Source organism: Phyllostomus hastatus, unplaced genomic scaffold (genome assembly GCF_019186645.2).
Source record: "Phyllostomus hastatus isolate PE091 unplaced genomic scaffold, TTU_PhHast_1.1 phas_scaffold_317, whole genome shotgun sequence".
Taxonomy (NCBI): domain Eukaryota; kingdom Metazoa; phylum Chordata; class Mammalia; order Chiroptera; family Phyllostomidae; genus Phyllostomus; species Phyllostomus hastatus.
The window spans coordinates 20,034,468-20,055,722 of record NW_025334023.1 but is presented as its reverse complement, the minus strand read 5'-3'; the positions used below and the strand labels follow the sequence as shown (position 1 = coordinate 20,055,722).

Here is a 21,255-nt window from a genome sequence, read left to right as displayed (position 1 = left end):
TTGATACCCCTTGTTTATGGCTGCTATAATATTAGGAAAAGGTAAAAGACTAAAGAAAAAATGGAGCATGTGTTAGCATGCTTTTGCTTATAATAGTAGGAGTAACAAGAAGACCCCAAGAGTAATTATTCACACATAGCAATTTATTTCTTGCTCATGTAGCAAAACCGAATGGGTGAAAAGTTAGAAGGCGGCCCTCCTCCATGAAGGCACACAAAATATAAGGAGGCCTACTGCCTTTAATGGATAGCTTCCCTGGTTCCCCTGAACACTGTCTCCATTCTAGGCAGACAGAGGATAAAATCTCAGAGGATCCCTCATATGAGGTTTTTATGGCACAATTATTTGTTTACTCCATTAGTTAGAACTCAGTCATGTAACCATACCTAAATGCCAGAGGGGCCAAGAAAGAGTCCAACTGTAGGTGCAGGAAGAAAAGGAAACAGTGGATTTTGGGTGATCAGCTCTCTGCCACACTCTTCCAGGTAATTTCTTAACAATGGGATTCTTTACCAAGTACTTCTCAGAAATATGATGATGATGACCTTCACAACTGCACAGCACTATTTAAAAAAATACTTTAACATATTTTAATAAAAGTTTTGTCATTTATTTCTCAACTTTGTAAAGCAAATGGAATAAGCAGTTGCACCATGAGTTGATGAAACTGAGTTTCAAAGACACTACATAATTTACAAAGGTTCTAAAGCCCAAGTGAATTAATCAGGAAATAACTGCAGGTATTCTAACTAAAGTTTAATTTTTTCATTATTTCAAAGAGTGTTTTATTCACACATTTACTGAGCACCTGCTGCATGCCTGGACCTATGCCCAGGATATAAAATGAGATCTGATTCCTACCCTCAAAGAACTTTATAGGTTTGTGAGAACAAACAGAGCACATTATAGAAAACAGTTCTCATCAACCAAAGATCTGCATTTGGGGATTTCCCCAACAGTGTACAAAAGTCCCAACTTAGAAAAGAACTGTATTGCAATAGTTCATTTTGAAGTTAACTATGAACTTAAATTTCTGGGAACTTACTCTCTGCATCTCTTCTCTACTTAGTTCTGAACATAGTACCTAAGACGAAACCTGCATGGTAGTAACAGTCAAACGAGGGACTCTGTAAACTGAAGGATCCCTTTGTTGTTGTTTATCTAAATTATTCAACTCTCTAATTCCCAGTTATGAACGCATTTAAAATAACCTTCAGTGAATTCACTGGAAATAGAAAAATTAATATTCCTCTGTGAGGGTTCAAAGGGAAAGTTTCTTATACAACTTTGGAGGGTGTATTGAATAAGCTAGAAAAATTACTATCAAACTAAATCCCATGAAAAGTAACAATACGGAATATTCTAACCACAGAAATAGGAAAAGGTGAATTAAAAACAAAATACCTAATATGTCAATTATATCTCAGAAGACGCCATTTTCACTTACTATATTAATGAAGATTAAAAAATAAACACCCTTGTGAGCTACACTGATGTGACCACTTTTATATGTTGCTCCTAGGAATATAAACATGTTATAATTTTTCTAGGAGGTAATTTGACATCACTAAGAACCTTAAAAATCATTCATCCCATTTATCCTAAAAATTCTACTGAGAAATTATTTCAAAGACATAATCTGAAATAATAAATATTTATGTATAAATATATCCAATAAAGTATTATTTATAACATTAAAAATAGAAACAGTGTTAGGGAAATAAGTACATGAATTATGGTAATTTTATATTATGACTAATAATACAGCTATTAAAATGGCTCCTTTTAATAATACAGAGAAATTCTTAGACTAAAATACTAAGTTAAAAATTAATACCAGTGCAGTCCCAACACTAGGAAAAATACTGGGAATAACTAGATATACATATAATGGAATGTTATCAGTAGGTACAAAAAATCATAAACTTTTTTGCATTATTAACTTTCTGTTCAATTTTACTTCAGTGAGCATGAATACTTTTCTAATAAGAAAAAAGAAAAATGAAATGGAATTATATTTATCAATATGCTAACTTCTCCATCTGTGAAATATTAGTCATTTTCATTTTCTTATTTTCTATATTCTTTGTAAAAATAGATATAAGATTTAAATATTAGTTAAGCCTGTATACATAGAAATGTTTTCAATAATGTTAGGTAAAAAATGATACATATAAAAGTAACAGCTATGTAAATTACAAATTTGTATGTAAGATCAGGAGTTAAATGTAAGAGCAGAAATCAAATAGTGGTAGCTGATGGGTAAAAGGAATATTTTCATTTTTCAAAGTGTTAATTTAATGGTAATGTTACCTTTTGATAATTTTAGAAAAAATTATTTCACTTCTCAGAAAAATAATAATCTCATACACATAAAGAAACTACGCTTTCAAAAGTGACTTTGGGGAACTTTATAAGGAAGTCACATAGTAAGAGCTATTCTTCTTGTAACCAATCAGAAAGGATTAATGTGTGTTTGCTGTCTCAGGTAATATCTGCTTCCTAACACACTACTTCTAAACTGTCCCTCTTGTTTTTATTTCAACACTCAAAGATTGTAAACAGGACTAGATACACATATTGGCAAATAAATTATTTGGTAGCAAGTTCTTCTGTTACACATAGTACAGCTGCTTTTTGAAATCTGGCCTACTTCACAGCACAAGATTAATACCAAGACTACTAAGAATAATCTTAAAATTTTAAAGCAAAATATAAAATTCAATTGTATTAAAAATAAGTTGTTTTTCAATAAATAATGCAATTAGAGTATAATATACTCTAAGCTTGCTTGTTTCTACCCTTGCTACAAAAATGCAACTTTGATACTTTATTTGCAAAGCTTTAAAAATACTTACAATTTTAAGATAGTAGTTGAAGAGTTATGCCTAAATATAAGAGCCCCCAAATACACACAGAAAGCTTTTCAGTGAAAAAATCAATGTTCAGAATATCCTTGGTGTCACTACTGCATTCCATGTTCTCTTAAGGATAAGTAAATAGCCAGCACCTAGGTGCCATTTTAATAAGGCAATTTTCAGAACCTCTGTGAAATATCTTTAGGATTCCATGGACCACATGTTTACGTGTTCTTTAGCCAAGTAATAGAGAGGAATCATATTGAAGAAAACTCAATTATCTGTCATAGAAAAGGTCTGAAAATAACTAATGATAGTTATCACTGGGTGGTCAGTAATAGGTAATTTGTTTCATTTATAGGTATTTTAAAATTTCTCAATAAACATGATAAATTTGATTAAAAATATATGACTTCCCCCCACCACTGCAGACAACTGTAACTGAATAATAAAATAATTTTTTAAAAGTAAAAATAAAAATAAAAATATGTGACTCTTTAATATAAAAATAACCTTCTCACTTGTTAAATTCCCTTCTAGGAAATTAACCTCAATTCTTCCTAAAAAAATTAAAAATGCAAAGAATTACATACACAATAATTATTCACTGCAGCACTGGCCAGTGTGGCTCAGTTGGTTGGAGCTGAGCCCTGTAAACTAAAAAGGCCACGGATTCAATTCCCAGTCAGGGCACACACCTAGGTTTCAGGTTTGGACCCCGGTAGAAGTTGGAGGCAACCAATAGATGTTTCTCTCACATCAATGTTTATGTTTCTATTTCTCTCTCTCTCTCTCTCTTTCTCTCTCTCTCTCTCTCTCTCTCTGGAATCAATAGATATAACCTTGGGTGAGGATTAAAAAAGTTATTCACTGCAAATTATTTACTCTAAGTCAGCATTATAAACCATATAATGTTCAATAATAAGGAAATTACTAAGTAAAATAAGATTCATCTGTAAGGTAGAACACTGTAACTATTAAAAATGTTTTATAAGCCCTGGCTGGCGTAGCTCAGTGGATTGAGCGCGGGCTGGGAACCAAAGTGTCCCAGGTTCGATTCCCAGCCAGGGTACATTCCTGGGTTGCAGGCCATAACCCCCAGCAACCGCACATTGATGTTTCTCTCTCTCTCTCTCTCTCTATCTCCCTCCCTTCCCTCTCTAAAAAAAATAAATAAAATCTTTAAAAAAAAAGTTTTATAAAATTACATATAATAAGCAAAATGCTCAGGCTAAATGTGAAAAAAGAGATGCAATTTATATAAGTGGAACTACCATGTGATCACATCTATGGAAAAATGCATTAAAAAAGATGACTAGATTCAGAAAGATGGCAGCCAAGTAACTGGAAGCTGAGTTCACTTGCTCATGCCGCCAACTTGGATACCTGGCTCACCTCCCAAAAAATAAACTGAGCATTCGACAGAATCTTAGCTGACATGAAGTTTGGAAACTAAGGAGTACAGAAGATGCTTCACAATGGGCAGTAAGGAGATTTTATAGGTTAAAGGGGAAATACTCCATGCATGGTGCCTGCAGCTGCAAAGAGCCTGCTCAGAAATCACAGCTTTGCAGCTCCCTCCCCTCCCAGAGGACACCCAGTCCCCAGCTAGGCGTGACTTAGATATACAAAGTTGGGGGATCCAGTCTACACACACACACACACACACAGCAATCAGTACACCCACAGCTGCAGCAGTAAATGACAACTGGGAGGGCTCCAAAGAAAGACAAGGATTCTATCTTCACCTGGGTCGGGCAGAGGAGGTAGACCATGGCCAGTCGTGACTGTGAGAGACTCTTGGCTTTTCAGAGAGGTGATGTGTATGGAAAGCCGGACAGTGACTCAGTGCTGCAGTGGGAGTGCCTGGAGAAACTTTTTAAAAGGGGAACTGAGGCTTGCTCAGCAGGGACCCTGCAGTATCTGCCTTGCCAGCAAGGGTAAAGGACTTAGGACGTGGTTTACTCCCACTGAGTGCAGCTGGGCAGAGATCAGAAGAGTGGACAGCCAGGGGATTTCTAGGCCCCAGCCCAGCCCAACTGGCAGGGCAGAGGCTGCGCAGAATGGAGTTCAGGATGCTCTCAGTTTAATGGCAGATTAGTTTAACTAAGGTGGAAAATACAAAGCAGCCAAAATGGGAAGACAAAAAAGCAGACCCCCAATGAAAGAAAAAGTGTATTTTTCAGAGGAAGTAGATGAAATAAAGGCAAGCACTTTATCACATAAGGGAATTTAGAGTACTGATTAAGGATATTCAACAGCATGAAAAAAGACATAGAAACCAAAAAAAAAGGACCAGTGAGAATTAAAAAAGTCAATACCTGAAACAAATAATTCACTAGAGGGAATAAACAGTAGTTTAGATGAAGATGAGATAGGATGAGTGTTTTGGAAAACAAGGTAGATGAAACCACCCAGGCAGAGCAGCAAAAGTAAAAAAGAATTTTAAAAAATGAGGAGAGCCTCAAAAACAGTTTGGACAACTTGAAGCAGAACAATATCCACATCATAGAAATACCAGAAGGAGAAGAGAGTGAGCAAGGGTTGGGAAACCTCTTTGAAGAAATAATGACCAAAAACTTCCCTAATCTAGTAAAGGAAAAAGTCATACAAGTCTTAGAAGTTCAGGGAGTCCCAAACAAGTTGGACCCAAAGAGTTCTACAATGAGACACATTGTAATTAAAATGACAAGGTTTAAAAACAAAGAGAGAATCCTAAAAGCCACAGGAGAAAAGCAGGGAGTTACAGACAAGGGAGCACCAATTAGATTGGCATCTGATTACTCAACAAAAATTTCAGGGAGTGGTGTGAAATCCTCAAGGTGATGAAAAGCAAGGACCTACAATCAAGGCTACATTACCCAGCAAGGCTATCATTTAAAATTGAAGGAGAAATAAGGAGCTTCCCAGACAAGAAAAACCTAAAGGAGTTGTTAACACCAAACCAGTACTACAACAAATGTTAAAGGGCTTGCTTTAAGAAGAAGAAGTGGAAAAAAAAAACAGAGGATAAACAGTCTAACATTAAAATGGCACTACATACATATCTATCAATAATCACCTTAAATGTAAATGGCTTAAATGCTCCAAACAAAAGACAGAGGGTAGCTGAATGCATAAGGAAACAAGACCCATATATATGCTGCCACCAAGGGAGCCATCTCAGATCAAAAGATACACAGACTAAGCCCTGGCTGGCGTAGCTCAGTGGATTGAGTGTGGGCTGTGAACCAAAGCATCGCAGGTTCGATTCCCAGTCAGGGCACATGCCTGGGTTGCAGGCCACGGCCCCCAGCAACCGCACATTGATGTTTCTCTCTCTTTCTCTCCCTCCCTTCCCTCTCTAAAAATAAATAAATAAAATCTTTTAAAAAAGATACACAGACTAAAAGTAAAGCAATGAAAAAAGATATTTCACACAATTGGAAAACAGAAAAAAACTGAGGTATCACTACTTTTATCAGGCAAAGTACACTTTACAACCAAGGCTATATAGTAAGAGACAAATAAGGACACTATCAGGGGTATCCACCCATGGCCCACAGGCTGCATACAGCCCAGGATGTCTATGAATGTGGTCCAACACAAAATCGTAAATTTACTTAAAACATTTTTTTATTCATCAGTTTTCATTAATAGTTGTATATTAATGTGTGGTCCAAGACAACTCTTCTTCTTCCAGTGTGGCCCAGAGATGCCAAAAGGTTCAACACAACTGCACTACATAATGATAAAGGGAACAATCCAAGAGGATATAACCCTAATAAACCTTATGCATCCAACATAGGAGCACCTAAGAGAGAGACTGACAGAAATACAGTCATAGTTGGGAATTTTAACACCCATTGACCTCACTGGATAGATCTTCCAGGCAGAAAATCAACAAGGAGACAGAAGCCTTAAACAACACACTACCTCAAATGGATTTAATTGATATTTTCAGAGCATTAAACCCCGAAACACCAGACTTCAAGTGCACATGGAACATCTTCTACGGTAGACCACATGTTAGGACACAAAACAAGTCTCAATAAATTTAAGAAGACTGAAATCATATCAAGCATCTTCTGTGACCACAATGCTATGAAAATACAAAGCAATCACAAGAACACTGAAAAACACACAAAGACATGGAAGCTAAACAATATGTTATTAAACAATGAATGTGTTAACAATGAGATCAAGGAAGAAATCAAAAGATATCTTGAAAGAAATGAAAATGAGGACAGAATTGCAAAATCTGTGGGGCACTGGGACAGCAATCCTAAGAGCGAAATTTATTGCATTAAAGGCCTATCCAAAAAAAAGCTCAAATAAACTAACTCCACACTTAAAGGAACTTGAAAAGTAACAACAAACAAAGCCCATAAGTGAGTAGAATGAAGGAAATAATAAAGATCAGGGCAAAATAAACAAAATAAAATCTAAAAAAATGATACAAAACATCAGTGAATCCAAGAGCTGGTTCTTTGAAAAGGTAAACAAGATTGACAAATCTTTAACCGAACTAGTCAAGAAAAAAAAAGAGAGGACCCAAATAAATAAAATCAGAAATGAAGAGAAATAACAACTGACACCAAAAAAAATTACAAAGAAAATACAATGAACAATTATATGTCAACAAACTGGACAACCTGGATGAAATGAATAAATTCCTTGAAACATACAACCTTCCAAAAATAAATCAGGAAGAATCAGAGAATCTCAACAGATTATACCTAATGAATTTGAATCAGTAATCAAAAACTCCCAACAAAAGCCCTGGACCAGATGGCTTCACAGGAGAATTTTACCAAACATTCTGAGAAGAAGTAACACCTCTCCTTCTCAAACTATTTCATAAAATTCAAGAAGGGGTAAGACCCCCAAATTCATTTTATGAGGCCAGCATTATCCTAAATCCAAAACCAGACAAAGACATTCCAAAGAAAGAAAATTATAGACCAATATCCCTGATGAACGTAGATGCTTAAATCCTCAAGAAAATATTACCAACCCAAATACAGCAACATGTCAAAAAGATCATACACCATGACCAAGTGGAATTTATTCTGGGAATGCAAGATTGGTACAACATTCACAAATCAATAAATGTGACCCACCACATAAACAAAATGCAGGATAAAAACTGCATGATAGTATCAATAGATGCTGAAAAAGCTTTTGATAAAATCCAGCACCCATTTATGATAAAAACTCTATGCAAAGCGGGAACAGAGGAAACATACCTAAACAAAATGAAGGCCATGTATGACAACCCACTGTCAGCATCGTACTTATGGGCAAAAACTACAAGCACTCTATAGGGAACCGATCCACCTGGCAATGGCAAATACAGCCAAGCCCTATTGGAAAACCAATAGGCGTGAGTCAGCACACAGGAAGCCAAACCCACAGATCAGCTTTCCCATGGGAAACCAGACCTACACTATACCTAGGATGTTTTGAGACTTGCTCTTGCTAAAACTCCCTCACCCTGAGTTGAAGCAGCAAATGCTTACTGCATATCTTTAAAGTAACTTCCTGAAGTCTGTGCTAATTCTCCCAGGGACTGAGTGTAACCAGACCAATCATTCTTATCATTCCTTTGCATTTGCAGCAGTTTTTCCTTGTTAATCTGTAAGAAGTAATCAGTAACATCCTTTCCTTTGTTATCTGTAAAAAGTAATCACCTAAAGCAAACCTGAGCATAATGAATGAAAACCTTCTTTGATGTATGCTATTAGAAAGCAATAAAAGCCTGTCCAGGCAAGGGTTGAAGCACTCTCCCTCTCAGAGAGTGGCCATGCTGTCCCTTTTTCTCCACACTTTTGTAGTCCCTGTTCATTGCATCTACAACATACAGACCCCACTGGACGGAGTCTGCATCAGCACTCCCCTTAAGACTGGAAACAAAGAAGGAATGTCCACTTCCATGCCTCTTATTCAACATAGTACTGGAAGTCCTAGCCACAGCAATTGGACAAGAAGAAATAAAAGGCATCCGAATTGGAAAGGAGGAAGTAAAACTGTCTTTATTTGCAGATGACATAATACTGTACATAGAGAACTCCTAAGATTCTACCAAGAGACTATTAGAACTCATAAATTAATTCAACAAAGTAACAGAATAAAAAATTAATATCCAGAAATCAGATATATTTTAATATTTCAATAACAAAGTAATAGAAAAGGAAATTAAGAAAACAATCCCATTCACAATTGCTTCAAAATGAACAAAATACCTAGGAATAAACCTAATCATGGATGTAAAAGACCCATACTTGGGAAATTATAAGATAATGAAAGAAATTGAAGAAGATACAAATAAGTGGAAGCACATACTGTGTTTATGGACAGAAAGAATTAACATCATTAAAATATCCATACTATCCAAAGCAATATATAGAATCAACTCAATTCCTATCAAGAATATTCCAATGATACATTTTGCAGAACTAGAACAAATATTTCAAAAACTTATATGGAACCACAAAAGGTCCCAAATAGCAAAAGAGATCCTGAGAAAGAAGAACAAACTTGGAGGAATCATGCTCCCGAACCTCAAACAATATTATAAGGCCATAGTAATCAAAATTGCCTCATACTGGCATAAGAACACATAAATCAATGGAACAGAATAGAGAGACCAGAAATAAACCCACACCTTTATAGTCAATAAATATTCGACAGAGGAAACAAGCACATACAATGGGCTAAAGATAGTTTATTCAATAGACAGTGTGGGGAAAACTGGACAGATATACGAGGAAAAATGAAACTAGACCACCTTCTTGTACCACACACGAGAATAAATTCAAAATAGATCAAAGACTTAAATATTAGATCAGAAACCATAAAAATCCTAGAAAAAAACATAGGCACCAAAATACTGGACATCACTCACAGTAATTTTTTATCAGATAAATCTCCCCAGGCAAGGGAAACAAACGAAAAATAAATAAATGGGACTATAGTAAAATTTAAAAGTTTTTACACAGCAAAGGTAATCATCAACAAAATAAAAAGACAACTCACAGAATGGGAGAGCATACTCACTAATACATCTGATTAAGATTTGACATCCAAATTTTATAAAGTACTTACAAAACTCAACACCAAAAAAACAACCCAATTAAAAAATACTCAAAGGACCTGAACAGACACTTCTCCAAAGAGGCCATACAAATTGCAAATAGACATATGAAAAGAAGCTCAAAGTGACTAATCATCAGAGAAATGCAAATCAAAACCACAATGAGATACCATCTCACGTCTGTCAGAAAGGCTATCATCAATAAATCAACAAGTGCTGGTGAGGATGTGGAGAAAGGGGAAACCCTTTTGCATTGTTGGTTAGTGCAGCCACTGTGGAAAGCGGTATGGAGATACCTCAAAAAATTAAAAATGGATCTGCCTTGACCCAGCGATGCCACTTCTTAGAATATATCCAAAGGAACACAAAACACTAATTCGAAAGAATACAAACACCCCTATGTTCACTGAAGCTTTATTTACAATAGCCAAGATATGGAAGAAGCCCAAGAGTCTATCCATAGAGGAGTGGATAAAACAACTATGGAACATTTATACACTGGAATTCCACTCAGCCGTAAAGAAGAAAATTTTACCGTTTGCAACAGTATGAATGGATTTGGAGAACATCATGCTAAGCCAGTCAGAGAAAGACAAATACCATACAATTTCACTCATATGTGGAATATAATGAACAAACTGAACTAACACACAAAACAGAGACAGACTCATAAATGGAGACCAGATGACATCTTATAGGGGTGGGGGAAGTTAGGGGGCAGAGGGATTGAGCAAAAAGGTAAAATGACTCAAAGACATGGACAACAATGTGGTGATTGCTGGGGAGAGGTGGGTATAAAGGGACTAAATGGTAATGGGAAAAAAATACAATAAAGATTAAATTAAAAATAAATAAAAAATGAACAAAGGGAGGAAAGGGAGTAAAACAGGTATGGAAAATAATGGCAATGAATAAGTACCTATCAATAATAACCTTAAACATAAATGGATTAAATGCCTCAGTCAAAAGTCATATGGTAGATGAATGGATAAGAAAACATGACCTGCATATATCCTGTCTACAAAAGACCAACATCAGAACAAAGGATCTACAAAGGTTGAAAGTGAAGGGATGGAAAAAAATATTCCACACAAACAGACATGAAAAGAAAGCTGGGGTAGCAATGCTTATATCATACAAAACAGACTTCAAAACAAAAGCCATAAAAAGGGACAAAGAAGGTTACTACATAATACTTAAGGGAAGAGTCCAACAGGAGGATATAACCCTTGTAAACATATACACACCTAACATAGGAGCACCTAAATATATGAAGAAAATCTTAGAGGACTTCAAGAAAGATATAGACAACAACACAGTCATCATAGGGGATTTTAACACCCCACTGTCAACAATGGATAGATGTACCAAAGAATCAACAAGGATATTGTGGGACCCTTCATCAAATTAACTTCATTGATATACAGAACCTTTCAGCCCACAGAAGCAAAATATACATTCTTTTCAAATATACATGGAACATTTTCAAAGATAGACCACATGGTAGGACACAAAACAAGCCCCAACAAATCCAAGAAAATTGAAATCATATAAAGCAGGTGCTCAGATCACAATTGATTGAAACTAGAACTCAACCTCAAGGAATAACACTCAAAAACATTCAAATACATGGAGAGTGGCTACCTTGTTACTAAATAAGGAATGGGTCAACAATGAGATCGAGGAAGAAATAAAAAAGTATCTGGAAACAAATGAAAATCAACCTCCAACAACCCAAAACCTATGGGACACAGCAAAGGCAGTACTAAGAGGAAAGTTCACAGCAATACAAACCTACCCAAAGAAGATAGAATATCTCAAATAAACAACCTAACCCTACATCTACAAGACCTAGAGGAACAACAACAACAAAGCCCAGAGCAAGTAGAAGGAAGGAAATAAAATCAGGGCAGAATTAAATGACATAGACTAAAAGAACAATCCAAAGGATCAATAAATCCAGGAGCTGGTTCTTAGAAAAGGTAAACAAAACTGGCAAACCTTTAACCAGACTCATCAAGAAAAAAAAAGAGAGGACACAAATAAATAAAATCAGAAGTAAAAGAAGAGAAGTAACAACTGATACCAATGAAATACAAAGGATGGTAAGAAATTACTATGAACAACTATATGCCAAGAAATTGGGCAACCTGAGTGAAATGGACAAACCTCTAGAAACACACAATCTTCCAAAACTGAATCAAGAAGAAGCAGACTGCCTGAACAGAACGTAACAAGTTAGATTGAGGCAGTAATCAAAAAGCTCCCAGCACACGAAAGCCCTGGACCAGATGGCTTCACAGGTGAATTTTACCAACCATTTAAGGAAGCACTAACTCTGGTTTCTCCCCCTCTCTTTCTCCCTTCTTTCCCCTCTTTCTAAAAGTCCATAAATGTGCTTGGGTGAAAATTTTAAAAATAAATTAAATAAAGTAAAATAATACTGGACACTTATAGCGAACTAGCAACCACTACTGCCTGAAATAGTTTAACAGTCTAAAATACTATTATTCTTTTCCCATTATGCTAATTTTATAAAATTAGCTATTCTAATTCATAAACCACAAACCAATACTACAAAACTTTTATGAAGTATTATATTAAGAAGCTGGATTTCACCATCACCTGCCTTCCCTTCTGTGTGCAAAATTTACACAGAGGTCTAACATGAGAAAACAAAGTGTCAGTATGAGCCTCACTTAAGCAGTGCTTAGATACTGTATGACCTAAATTCAACTAATAAATAATAGCTAACTTAATTAAATCTTGCTACTAATACTGATAAGAGCTGATGAGAAAAAAGTTATGAATTGATGGGTTTGGAATTCAACCACATAACAATACATAGTTCAACAGTTCTGTAGGAGCTCTCTGTAAAATGCAATTTGTTTGATTTTTGGGTATCATCCTGCAAGGCGACAGGTGGTCTGTCAGATTCCTGGTCAGAGCAGTGCCTGGGTTTCCACAGGCAGTAGATCAATGTTTCTCTCTCACATCCATGTTTCTCTCCCTCTCTTTCTCCCTCCCATCCCTTCTCTTTAAAAGTTAATTAAAAATCTAGGCCTGGCTGGCGTAGCTCAGTGGATTGAGCGCGGGCTGTGAACCAAAGTGTCGCAGGTTCAATTCCCAGTCAGGGCACATGCCCAGGTTGCAGGCCACGGCCCCCAGCAACCCCACATCGATGTTTCTCTCTCTCTCTTTCTCCCTCCCTTCCCTCTCTAAAAATAAATATATAAAATCTTTTTAAAAGTATAAAAAAGTTATTTAAAAATCTAAATAAGTAAAATTTTAAAAAATGCTAGGATCAGATTAAGTAATTTCATTACAGTCACATTATTTATCATTACAATCTAAACTGCTAACACAGAAATTTGTCGAGAGGAAAACCTGTGACCTTGGTCCTGATGCTAAAAAATATGTCTTATGTGAGTACTTCTGGATCAGTAGGGAGTGGAAAAGCGAGGATGACCCAATGACATGGACCCTTTCTTTTTGGAACTGGATTCCTTAACAAAAAACAAAGCAAAAACGAAGTTAAGCAAAACTTCTAGGAAAAAGACCTACAAAAATCACTCAAGTTTTCAAATGCCCTTCACCTTACACGGCCATTCTGAAAAATAAAAAGGTCCTAAGTTATTCCACGTTCAGAGACATCCACACTAATATGGGGAAAAAATGAAAAGGATGGAAACTGGAAACAAACAAACTGAAAAAGGATGCAATTTCAGAACTACAATAAGGCAGAGCAGAGTACGTCAAAAACACTTGATTTTATTCTAAAGAATGGTTTTGTGAAATCTAAAGAATGGTTTTAGAAAATCTACCGTTTTTCTAAAGTGTTTGATTTGCACGTCTAAAAGTAGAGAGCCTGAGGAGAGCAGCTTGAGGCAGTGGGAGAAAAGGGGGCGAAGGCGGGGGGTGGGGGGGTGGGGATAAGAACACACTCGTGAGAAAATATATGTGGTGCATTAGAATGTGCAATGGAGTGGGGGGCGCTGAAGTCACCGTCGGGAAGCAGTGGCGGGCTTTAAGAGTCGAGTGTAATCTGCTGCAGGTTAAGGAACGCGTTATTCGCAGCCAGAAGACACACCTGTTTAAGGGACAACCCAGGATAATAAAGACCAACCCACCAACCGTGCAAATGCAGAGACGGCCAATTTAACCAGTTCCATTGTCTAGAGTGTTAGTTGGAAATACCTCAGGAACCAGATCGAACTAGCCTGACACCAAATCAGAGACACCGTGGGGCAAAAGGAAGGTGAGAAGATGGGTAGTGGCCGTCAGGGCATTATCAGCAAAGGGGGTCCCCGCGGAGCCGTGGGAGTGCCGAGGTCACAAGGAACTGCAGGGTCTCCGGAGGCCGTGCGCGGGCGGTCCACACCGAAGGGCTGGCGACGTCTCTCACCGCGCAGCCCAGGAGCACAGACTTCCCCTCCCACCCTACTCCAGTCCAAAGCTGGAAGGACGCGAAACTTGGGCTCCCGAGCGGAGGCCAGAGACCAAGTAACGTTAAGGGTGAAAGGCTCTGGACAGATTCCGCGTGCCCAACGCAGAGGCGTAGGGAAGGCAAAGTCCCGGCTGGTCGGGCTTCCCAACGCACGAAACTCGGGTCCAAGTGACCGGCCCCAAACCCCTAGGCGTTCACCGATCCCCTGCACCGCCTGGGTCCTCAGGTCCCAGGCCCTCTCGCGTCAGCTAGCGACCCGGCCTCTCGAGTCTCCCCAAGCTCCCGCTGCAGCCTCCCTTGTCGGTAAACACTTCCTCTCCTGAACCCTCGCCTCAGACGCTCCAGACGAGCCCTGGGCCACACCTCCGTCTTGGTGATCCGATGCCGCCCCAGCTTCACCGCCGCGAAGCTGCCCTTGCCCAGTGTGCCCTCCAGGTCGTAGAACCTCACCCGCACCCGCCAGCTCTGCAAGTGCCTCGGGTCATCCACCAAGACCTTTGCTGAAACCCGCTGTTCAACTCGGCAGACTGGAGCTCCGGCCACTGCCGCTGGACTAGCTGCTCCGCTCAGTCCCTCCAACCCCTCTGGGCCCAGCCTGGCGCGCGCAGCAGCTGACGTGTTCTGACGTCATGGGGCCGCGGGGGGGGGGCGGGACCGGGCCTAGATTGGTCACCCTGGCGACCGGAGCAGGAGGTCAGCTGCGGGAGAGTGGATAGAAGCCGAGACTGACGGAACCTGGACGGCCTGTTCCCGGCTCTGGCTTTTTCGGCTCTACCTACCGCCAAGCCGCTGCCAGCGGCGAGGGTACGCCCCACCCAGGCCAGAGCAGTTCCCAGTCTCCCCAGACGAGCGAACCCTGGTGGGCGGAGCGAAGGGGGCTGCGTGGACCCTGACTCCGCCTGCGGTCTTCTTCCCTGAGGCCGGCGTTTCCTGCCCACGGCCGGACCTTCCAGCCAAAACCGCTCACCTGTGACCACAGGGTGTCCTAAATTTGGCAAGGGCAGAGAGGTGTGGCCGAGCAATGCATGGCTCACAACCTCCTTTCTTTGTATCCTTTTCCCATTTTGTTTCTATATAAATCCCTCCACAGTTCGATGTCTGAGTAATCATTCTGACAGCAGCACGGTCGCTTATAGATTAACAGAAGGTTAGCATTGAAGAGACCTTAGAGATCGCTTAACTCAAGGCTGTTTAACCTCAGCTGGGCCTGGAAGCCTCAACCCCCCTAAAATTTATGAAAACTTTTACTTACTTGAGCTTGTCTCTGGGGATTTGGGACTATAGTATTTAGAAGATTCCCAAACGTGTCGGTGATCCCGAAAAGGTTAAGAAATGCGTACTTATCTATTCCAATTTATTTTCCCATGAGGAACCAAGCCCCAGGGAATGAAGGGAATTGCTAAGGTCATTCAGGTAATGCTAGAGTTAGGAGTGCACATCACAACAGTCTCCCAAGGAAACAGTTACAGTGTTATCTTAATATTTTGGTTATATTAACGTGCCTCCAGATCTCGGTTTCTAAATGCCATTCTCCACCAAACAAAATCAAATTCTTTGGAGAAATGGATGATTCCAGGGAAGAGAGCAGGAAATTATTAAATATCCTTGAAATATTTATTGTCCGTGCAATAAAGCAAGATTTTTAAAAGATGAAGACATGTCGAAAGGAAATAAGACAGGTACAGCATAGGAAATACGATCAATAATATTGTAATTATATATGGTGCCAGTTGGGTACTGGAAATATCAGAGGGGATACTATGTAAAGTATATAATTGTCTAATTACTATGTTGTCCACCTAAAACTAACACAAAATAATATCAAATGTAAGTTAATTGAAAAAATTACAAGCATAAACATATAACCCTAGGAAAAAATACCAAAATTAGTAATAAACTAATTATTTCAGGGAATAAAAGGAAATAGGAACTAGCTTGAATGTAATTCCACTTACTAAATGTGGGACAATGTGAGCATCATGAATGAATAATGATAGGAATGAAGTATAACAGTATTTAAAAAGTATCTACTGTGCATAGTTATTCCTAAAATTTTAAATATAAAGGGAGAATGACAATTCTTCTTGACTGGAATGTGAACTAACACGCATAGAAGCAATTAAATTAGAAAACTCACCATTTTGCAACCATTATAGTAATAACTGGCTCAGGATTATCAATAGATGTTAAAGTCATTGGATGAACGTTTGCTGGGGAATTAGATATTTATGCAGTCTCAAAGCATTCTCTGATTTTTTTATTCATTTCAAAAGGATAAACATACTACTTTTATGATGGAGAAGTCTGACAGACATCACCCTAACAAAATGGTCAAAGTTAATGTCACCAGTTATGGGATAAAATGACATGATGCACTTTCTGATGTAAAATACTGAGGACACAATATCTCTTCTGTAGTATCCCTGTCAAAAATGCATATTGTGAATTTAATCACAAGGAACAATCAGAAAAATGCAAACTGAGAAACATTCTGCCCAACCACTGGCCTGAACTCTTAAAACAATGTCAGTGTCATGGAAGACAAAGAAAGTCTGAGGAACTCTTCTAGATTTAAGGGATTAAGGAGACATACCACTAATGACAATATGAGACCCTGCATCGGGAAAAACATGTTATAAATATTTTCAGGAGAATTGTTGACATTTACATATGGCTTTTATACTAGACAATAGTATTATTTAAATGTTAAGCTTCTTGAATTTTAAATTGTGCTATGGTTATTAAGAGATACACAAGCATTTAGGGATAAAATGTTTCAATATATGTAACTTACTCTCAAATGGTTTAGCAAAGATAAGTGAGGAAAATGTCACAAAATGTTAAATTTATAAATCTAAGTAAAAGGCATATGATAGTTCATTGTATTAGTCTTGCAACTTTTCCATAGTTTTAACTTTTTAAATGAGATAATAGATGTATGCATTTTTATTTTTATTATTGTGTTTTATTTTATTTTTTTGTGTAATATCTACTGGCTCTTGAGCCCTCCATGCCCTTCACTGCCCCAAGCAATACCTTATTCTACTGTGAGTTATATTATTTGCAAAAGTGAGAAGGGAAGTGGGGGGTGGCTTTAAGACTGATGATATTTCTAGATTGATGATACTATATTAGGGTTCATCTAACTAGACCAGGAAGAACTCACCTATATACCCCAGTTAAAAAAAAGTGTTCCCACATACATAAAAGACAATGAATAAGTACCTAACAATAATAACCTTAAACGTAAATGGATTAAATGCTCCAATCAAAAGACATAGAATAGCTGATTGGATAAGAAAAAATGACCCACATATCTGCTGTCTACAAGAGACCCACCTCAGGACAAAAAGACCTACACAGGCTGAAAGTGAAGGGCTGGAAACAAATCTTCCAAGCAAATGGACAGGAAAAAAAAAGCTGGGGTAGCAATACTCATATCAGACAAAATAGACTTCCAAAAAAGGTCCATAAAGAGAGACCCAGAAGGTCACTTCATAATACTCAAGGGAAGAATCCATCAAGAAGACATAAATATTGTAAATATATATGCACCCAACATAGGAGCACCCAAATACATAAAGAAAATCTTAGAGGACTTCAAGAAAGATATGGACAGCAACACAATTATAGTGGGAGATTTTAACACCCCACTATCAAAAATGGACAGATCTTCTAAACAAAATATCAACAAAGATATTGTGGCATTGAACAATGCCCTTGATGAAATGGACTTTACTGATATATACCAAGCCCTCCATCCAAAAGAAGCTAAATATACATTCTTTTCAAATGTACATGGAACATTCTCAAAGATAGACCACATGATAGGACACAAAACAAGCCTCAAGAATTTCAAGAAAATTGAAATCATACCAAGCATTTTCTCAGACCACAAGGGACTGAAGCTAGAAACCAACCCGAGGGAAAAAAAACAAAAACACTCAAAATCATGGAGATTAAATAGCATGCTATTAAACAATGAATGGGTCAAGAATGATATTAGGGAAGAAATCAAAAGGTTTCTGGAAACAAATGAAAACGAATTCACAACAACCCAAAACTTATGAGACACAGCCAAGGCAGTCCTGAGAGGGAAGTTCATAGCGATACAGGCCCACCTAAAAAGGTTAGAAACATTCCAAACAACCTAACCCTATGTCTACAAGAACTCGAGGAACAACAACAAAGGCAGCCCAGAGCAAGCAGAAGGAAGGAAATAACCAAGATCAGAGCAGAATTAAATGACATAGAGACTAAAAGCACAATTCTAAGGATCAGTGAATCCAAGAGCTGGTTCTTTGAAAAGATAAACAAAATAGACAAGCCTTTAAGCAGACTCATCAAGAAAAAAAAGAGAAGACCCAAATAAACACAATCAGAAATGAAAGAGGAGAGATTACAACAGATACCACAGAAATACAAAGGATTGTAAGAAATTACTACGAAGAACTGTATGCCAAAAAAATTTGAAAACTTAGATGAAATGGACAACTTTCTAGAAAAAATATAATCTTCCAAAACTCAATGAAAAAGAAGCAGAAAGTCTGAACAGACCAATAACAACAAAAGAAATTGAAGCAGTAATCAAAAAACTCCCAACACACAAAAGCCCGGGACCAGATGGTTTCACAGGAGAATTCTACAAAGCATTTAAGGAAGAGCTAACCCCTATCCTTCACAGACTATTCCAAAAAGTCCAAAAAGATGGGAATCTCCCAAACTCTTTTTATGAGGCCAACATCATCCTAATTCCAAAACCAAATAAAGACACAACAAAGAAAGAAAACTTCAGGCCAATATCACTGATGAACATTGACGCTAAAATCCTCAACAAAATACTGGCAAACCGCATCCAACAATACATTAAAAAGATTATACACCATGACCAAATGGGATTCATTCCAGGGATGCAAGGATGGTTCAATATTCGCAAGTCAGTAAATGTAATACATCACATAAACAAAAGCAAACACAAAAACCACATGATCATATCAATTGATACAGAAAAAGCATTTGATAAGGTACAGCACCCATTCATGATAAAAACACTCAGCAAAGTGGGAATAGAAGGAGCATTCCTCAACATAATAAAGGCCATATATGAGAGACCTTCAGCCAACATCATTCTCAATGGGCAAAAATTAAAACCTTTTCCATTAAGATCAGGAACAAGACAAGGCTGTCCACTTTCACCACTTCTATTCAATATAGTCCTGGAAGTTTTAGCCACAGCAATCAGACAAGAAAAAGAAATAAAAGGCATCCAAATCGGAAAGGAGGAAACAAAATTATCACTGTTTGCAGATGACATGATAGTATACATAGAAAATCCTATTGACTCTACCAAAAAACTGCTTGAACTAATAAATGAATTTGGCAAAACAGCGGGATACAAAGTCAATATCCAGAAATCAAAGGCATTTCTGTACACCAACAATGAAATAGCAGAAGCAGAGATCAAGGAAAAAAATCCCACTTGAAATAGCAAAAAGAAAAATAAAATATCTAGGAATAAACCTAACCAAAGAGGTAAAAGACCTGTATTCAGAAAACTACACAACACTGAAGAAAGAAATCAAGGAAGACACAAACAAATGGAAACATATACCGTGTTCATGGATTGGAAGAATTAATATCATCAAAATGTCCATACTACCCAAAGCAATTTACACATTCAATGCAATTCCTATTAAAGTACCAATGGCATATTTCACAGACATAGAACAAACACTTCAAAAATTTATATGGAATTATAAACGACCCTGAATAGCTGCTGCAATATTGAGAAAGAAGAGTAAAGTAGGAGGGATCACAATACCCAACACTAAACTATATTACAAGGCTACTGTAATCAAAACAGCCTGGTACTGGCATAAAAACAGGCACATAGACCAATGGAACAGAACAGAGAGCCCAGAAATAAGCCCAAGTCTCTATGGTCAATTAATATTTGACAAAGGAGGCAGCAACATAAAATGGAATAAAAATAGCCTCTTCAACAAATGGTGTTAGGAGAACTGGACAGCCACGTGCAAAAAAATGAAACTTGAGCACCAACTTACACCATATACAAAAATAAATTCAAGGTGGATAAAAGACTTACATATAAAACATGAAACCATTAAAGTCCTAGAGGAGAACGTAGGTAGGAAAATGTCAGATATTTCACAAAGAGACTTTTTTACTGACGTGTCCCCTAGAGCAAGGGACATAAAGGAAAGAATAAACAAATGGGACCTCATCAAAATTAAAAGCTTCTGCACAGCTAAAGAAAACAGTATGAAAATTAAAAGAGAACCAACTGTATGGGAAAACATATTTGCCAATGATACCTCAGACAAGGGTCTAATCTCCAAAATATATAGAGAACTTACACGACTGCACTCTAAGAAGACAAGGAATCCAATTAAAAAATGGGCAAAGGACTTGAACAGACGCTTCTCCAAGGAGGACATATAGAAAATCCAAAGACACATGAAACGATGTTCAATATCGCTAGCTATCAGAGAGATGCAAATTAAAACCACAATGAGATACCACTTCACACCAGACAGAATGGCCATCATAAACAAAGCAACAAACAACAAGTGTTGGAGAGGTTGTGGAGAAAAGGGGACCCTGGTGCACTGTTGGTGGGACTGCAGACTGGTGCAACCACTATGGAAAGCAGTATGGAACTTCCTCAGAAAACTAAAAATGGATCTGCCTTTTGACCCTGCAATTCCACTGCTGGGACTCTATCCTAAGAATACTAAAACACCAATTCAAAAGAACCTATGCATCCCAATGTTCATAGCAGCACAATTTACAATAGCTAGATGCTGGAAGCAACCAAGATGTCCATCAGTAAATGAATGGATCAAAAAACTATG

At 37.7% G+C, this 21,255-nt stretch overlaps 1 protein-coding gene across 6 annotated transcripts in view; it reads right to left on the bottom strand.

Moving 5' to 3' along the window:
* The window catches only part of DCUN1D5 (defective in cullin neddylation 1 domain containing 5), a 68,486-nt gene extending 53,522 nt beyond the window's left edge, over positions 1-14,964 (bottom strand). For 5 of the 6 annotated variants that reach the window (XM_045818221.1, XM_045818222.1, XM_045818225.1 and 2 more), the window contains exon 1: positions 14,831-14,964. The gene's annotated coding sequence lies outside the window, so the exon portion shown is untranslated. Of the gene's footprint in view, positions 1-14,743; positions 14,761-14,830 lie in introns of those variants that run through there. The other variant, XM_045818224.1, reaches the window with a different exon arrangement.
* Positions 14,965-21,255: the final 6,291 nt, after the last annotated feature.